Source organism: Acanthopagrus latus, chromosome 15 (assembly GCF_904848185.1).
Source record: "Acanthopagrus latus isolate v.2019 chromosome 15, fAcaLat1.1, whole genome shotgun sequence".
Lineage (NCBI taxonomy): Eukaryota > Metazoa > Chordata > Actinopteri > Spariformes > Sparidae > Acanthopagrus > Acanthopagrus latus.
In genome coordinates, this window is record NC_051053.1 from 17,153,669 (window position 1) to 17,159,750 (window position 6,082).

Below are 6,082 nucleotides of genomic sequence, written 5' to 3' on the forward strand. Positions count from 1 at the left end.
AGTTTATCCACTGGGTTTTGAAGGCTTCCACAAGATCCAGGGAACGCATATTTCCCTCAACCATTCGACCAACTATCTAATCCATACATTTTTGGCAACTCACCAAAATCTGAGGTATGATTTCCCATGACACTAACAATTTTGACAGAGTAGAAATGGACAAGGATTTTCAAAGGGAAATTATTCAGGCAATATAAAAGACACACCTGTAGAAAGAAACTATAACACTGGCAGCAGACTAAAACACTACCTGGATTTCTGTAGTAAGCTCTAGATGGAGGTGACAAACGAGGTCATCCTCTTATGTCCTTTTTTGTGTGTGTTTGTGTGTGTGTAACGCTGTGTCTGTATGTGTGTGTGTGTGTGTGTGCGCGTGTGGCAGGGTGTGTGTGGGTGTGACCTTTTTAAGATCCAGCCAAACTGCTAAACACACTCCCCCTGGGCCTGTCATTTACAGGTTGGCTATCGACATCTTACAGTCTGAGCTCAGGGGATCGACACGCACATGCCAGGATCATACACGCATGGGGTCTGCATCGAGACACACACACCGAGCAAATGTATACCAAGCGTGCTTGTGTGGAAGCCAGCTGCTGAGGTCTTACAGAGAAAGGAGAGAGCCATCAGAATCAGTTGAGGTAAACAGTGCCTTGGTGCCACAGCTCACATGTGGAACTGATTTCTGGTGAAATGCCATTGAGCATTAAGATGCTAGAATAACCTCCTATTGTGTCTGATGGACATGGAATCAGGAGAAAAGCTCCTGTCTGCATCAACACATCTGCTTTAAGTCATTTTTTGGTTTTGGAAAGAAATGCACCCAATTCAGTTCAGTAACTGTAGTCACCTCATCAAAGTCTGTTCAATATTATCTGCTGGCGAGCTCTCGCAATCAAACATGTGAGGACAGTCGATCCTTGCTGCAGCTATGGGCTACTGCATGTCACTGCGTGTCATAAAAACAATAGAAATCATTGCTGTCATGTCCTCAGGCTTTGGCCTCCGCTGGCTTTGTCTTTAGCCCAGGCTAGACTGTGAACATCGCCCCCCTTCTGGACAACGTCTCGGCTTGGCAGCATCACCTTTAGCATGGAAGTGATCATCAAATGTACGCCCACGTATGACAGATTGTTAGAATAGCTTAAGGGGGCAATTTTGCTGGGGAGACCTCACATAAGCTCCTTATCACAACACATTAGGAGGAGAAGGGGAGGGGAGCACTCGTGTCAGCTGTCCGGCCCTGTTGGTGAAGGCGAGCCAGGCTGAATGTGACAGGTCAGTGAACAACACTAGCCAAAGGCTTAAGAAGGCAAATGGAGACATTCGATGCCTTCATTTGCTGCTGTGAACCCACAACTTATAAGTTTGCAAGTTGTAACCCTGTTACAGAGATATTGTTTTCCTTATCCAAATCAAGGGATGAAGGATACAGGATTTCATGTTTTGCAGATTGTTAATCCCCCTTTGTTGGCTATGTAAATAAACTTGAGGTGCCTTGACTAAGCATGTTTTGCCAGCTCATATAAGTGCCTCTTTTTTGCAAAGAATTTTAAAGTGGGCCCTGCTACTTTTTTCTTCCATAGCCAAAAGACCAAAGGCTGACGACACCAGTGCCATTTGTGTCTTTTTTCACACAAAATCTCAAGAAGAGGTGGTTATATTAGCAGGAGTGGTGTGAAAATGAGGCGGATGTTGATTTATCATGACAGTTTGTATATCTGCAGTCTTCTGTTTTCCCCCTTTTTTAACAACTAATACAGATAACAGCCACCTATGGTGAGTTATTTTGCCTGTCCCAGTTGGCCATCCCCTGAAGTCATTGTGACGTGTTCAAGCAAAGCTTTTTGGCAGAGACCCAGGTGAGGCGATGCAATGGTAACCATTTGTCGCCACTAGTTCTGTGATTTCAGTTTGCTGTGACTGGGCCTAAAGATTCATCCTCTGGGAACCATCACTGTTCGAACAAAATGTTATGAAATTCATATTAAAGAGAAGATGGCATACAGGATAAGTACTGTTGAGAAATGTTCTCAGATTTTCAGTGACCTTCTTGGATTTTACCTTCCAAACATCAACATCAACAACAACAACAACAACAGAAATACAGGTGATGCAGCAGGTGCAGAGTGGCCAGAGTCCTTGTCTTCAGGATAGCATCACATCAAAAATTCAGTAATGGTTTGGATTTTGTTGCACACCACAGAGAAAACTGATGGTGAATTTCACCGCGCTGCACGTTGTAATTGGTAATCAAGTTTGCAGCAGTTGTCTCATCGAAACGATTTTTTCAGTAGATATTGCATTTATCTAGAGTCTGAGGAGTATACCAGTGGTTTATTATGGAACGCATGATTTAGATCTTTTCCACATGCACAGGCCTGAATGAAAGTCGCACGAATAAATGGAAAGATTTACTGACAGAAAATTGACAAAAAGATAGAGTTTCCACTGTGTTGTGTTGGGTTTGATGTACTTGTGCATCCTCTGGCCTGGTGAAAACCCAGTAAAAGCTCTCCCACTGTTTGATCCACACACCTGCTTTTGGTAGATGCCGTTTGGTTGGTGTGCGTGCAAGCAATGCAAATCAATAACCGATCTCTCATTCAGTCTAAGAAATAAAATCCATCTAAACCCTGAAAAAGAATCAATGTGATATTCAGAGAATATTCCATCAGGTCTGTTGACCTCAGCAGTGATTTTACAGTAAAGTACATTCATTGTTCTTGATGAAATTTTGACTATAGCACCTGTTATTGTTTTCAAATTATTCAAATTATATCTGTTTTAGTAATATTATTTCTTGTTATTCTGACATTACCTTAATGTTCCTATAGAAGCAATAGAATGTACTGTGAAAAAGTAATTTAATATAAGTCAAATATAATGCATTTCAAGGAGATTTTCTTGAGAATTTGCTGCAGGATTACTAGACTTCATAGAGCAGACTGGGCAATCTCAAGCTCTCACTCTGTCAATACTAAATGAAGCTAATTAACTGGGGTGGAGTGCTTAGAATTATAATAGCTATCAGGTCTTGCAAGGTGTTGGGTGAAAGATGATTGAGCAATTCAGATTGGTGCCTTTCCCCTGGGCTTGAAACAATGTGAAGACTAGCTATTGGACCTAAATGAACCCCCAGCGGACAAATTCATTTGGACTTTTTAGTGAAAAAAAACAAAAACAAAAACAAAAAAAACAAACAAAACTGAACTTGCTCTTTTGGATTCAAAATTATATTGCTGTTGTTAGAAGTGGTAGTGTGGAATCATTTCACAAAAAGGGAGATCAGTGCATGTTTTTTGATGTTAGTAAAATGATAATAATGTGAGACAGAGACAGAGAGAGAGAGAGAGAGAGAGAGAGAGAGAGAGAGAGAGAGAGAGAGAGAGAGAGCACACGAGAGAGAGAGATGGTGGATTTGTTCCACAGCCAGCTCTCAAGCTAAAGCATACAAACCACATGCAAAATTGATCAGGAAACAATAAGGGAACTGACAGAGAACAGTACCAATAAACACAATCAATAATGGCATTGGCATCAATAAAACCATCAATTACCATTCCTAATGTACAGAAGCACTTAATGCTACTGGTTCTCTGGTGTCTCCTGGAGTCCTGCTCACTTTCTGGAGTGATCTGTCAGTGTGGGATTGTCCAGAATGATGCAATGAGCCCGTCTAGGCACAGACAACACTGACATGTTACATTCAAGAGGCAGGGCCTATATGTGTGCATACCCTATGGTTCTTTATTACTACTGTACTGAACCATTTTTTTCCCACTTTTTGGGCTGCATCTTTGCATGAAAGCTGCTAAATAAATAAAGTTATTACTATAATAATACAGTTATAATCATTATTAACAGTGAAGTGTGAAGGATGAGAATGAATCACCTCACTGGTATCACTGATGCTCTGTAGATACGGATGATGTTCTGTGAACCCTTTGATGAGCCTTCCTGTCCCAGGGTGTAAGCATCCCATGCCAGTTGGTGTTGTTTCCCGTCAGAATGCTTTCTGTTGCTCCTCTATAAAACTTCACAAGAACTTGGCATAGGAATTTAGCTTTTTGTTGATGCTGGCTTCCAGGAATCTAAAACCGCTCACATGCTCTCTCTCAGCTCAGTTGATGTAGAAAGGGGTGTGTGAGCATTAGGTTGTTGATTTTTCTGTTGGCTGTAACACAGCCTACGATGGCGGTATCATCAGCATACTTCAAAACAGAGTTATCTTGATGTCCGGAGTGATGAGTATTGCTATACAGTGTGAAAGAGAGGAGCACATAGCCCTGGGGGGCTCCGCTGTTGAGCACTCAAGTAAAGGAGGTGAGAGTGCCAATCCAAACTGTCTGGGTTCTGCTTGTGAGGAAGCCTAATACCCAGTTGCAGAGTGTGGCACTCAAGACAAGAGTCTTGTTATGTTTTCCAATCAGCTTCATTGGTGAGAGATGGGTGTATTGATTTCTGAACTGAAATCAACAAACAGCACTCTCATACAGGTGTTGCTATTGTCAAGGTGAATGAAGACTAAGTGGAGGGCAGTGGATATGGCATCATCAGTGGATCTGTTGGTTCTGAATGCATGCTGGTTAGGGTTCAGGCTAGCAAGGATGTTTTATTTTCTGTGCTGGAGGACCAGTTTCTCAAAACACTTCAGCGGGATGAGAGGTAGTCATTCATACTAGACACTGCACACTTTTAAGATACAGGAACTATGGTGGCTGTCTGTCCACTTTGTCTGATTTCCCATTGCTGAGTCAGTCTGGGTCTTATTTCAACCATTTTTTGCCATGACCTGAACTTAGCCAGAAGTGGGCTGGGCAGTTGAATAGCTTCACATCCAATCTGGGTTAGCTTAACTCTCATCCTAGCACTCTGTCCTCCCATCTGGAGGCAATCACATGGCTTGTGGTGGCGTTTGGTCTGGCTGGTCTGGCTGGTTCGGTTGGACGGTGGTGTGGACAGTAATTGAGTAATTCTTGTTCCCATGTCGATGAATGTACTTCTGTCATACAAAATATGTGCTTCAGTAATAAAAGCATGAGGAGTGACCACATTTTGGTCGGTAGACGTTCACTAAGTGAGATTTAAAAAGAATGAGGAAAAATGCATTATATTTTGAAAAAAACACAAGTTGCCAACCAAAAGGTGACCAACAAGGTGTTGGATTCAGAAACAGTCAGAAACACATGAAAGTATGTTTTTTTTTTGTTCATCCTTATTCATAGATTTACAGTTACATAGTCTTACAAAACCATAAACATTAAACAAAAGCGCAAATAACATATACAGATCATATTGTAAATGCACTAGGGAATCAAACCACCACTAAATAAACTTGCACCAACATGGGACAGGGTTTATATATATATATATATATATATATATATATATATATATATATATATATATATATATATATATATATATATATATACACCACCAGTCTATACTGTTGCTGCATCTGTGTGTAGTCGAGTGAAGGATGTGTCATTCGTGTGCAAATTATTTCCAAGTTTGGGTTGCTTTGCTCTTCCATTTTCTTGCCACAAATAATGCATTTTATGTCCAGAACAGAGAGGCTAATTGAGATGTAAGATTCACACCACAGAGCAGTAGACGGGAATGCATAATGAAACACGGAGCTGGATTGTATGCTAAATATAATGACAGAGGTGAGGCTGCAGATCACATCGAATATGAGGCAAGCACCGTCTTCATCTGCTCGACTCCCACACACGTACACACGCACACACACACACACACACACACACACACACACACACACACACATAGTACGCAGGTGCACATGAGCGCTGGAAACACACACCGAATGCGGGGCAGGAGCGCATGCATGCAGTTTCGCACACATTAGGAGAGCAAACGTACACAGTGTGAACGCAGGCGAGGACCAAGCGGAGGTTTTCTGTTGTTGAGTTCAGTTGCGCGCACACAATCAAAAACACGCACACAGACACAGGCACAGGTCAGAGAGTCCCGGTGGCGTAGGAACTGGCAGGCATCCTTCCACTGTGCTCCAACAATCCAGCAGGCTTTTCTTTACCACACTGCCAACATGCTTTCC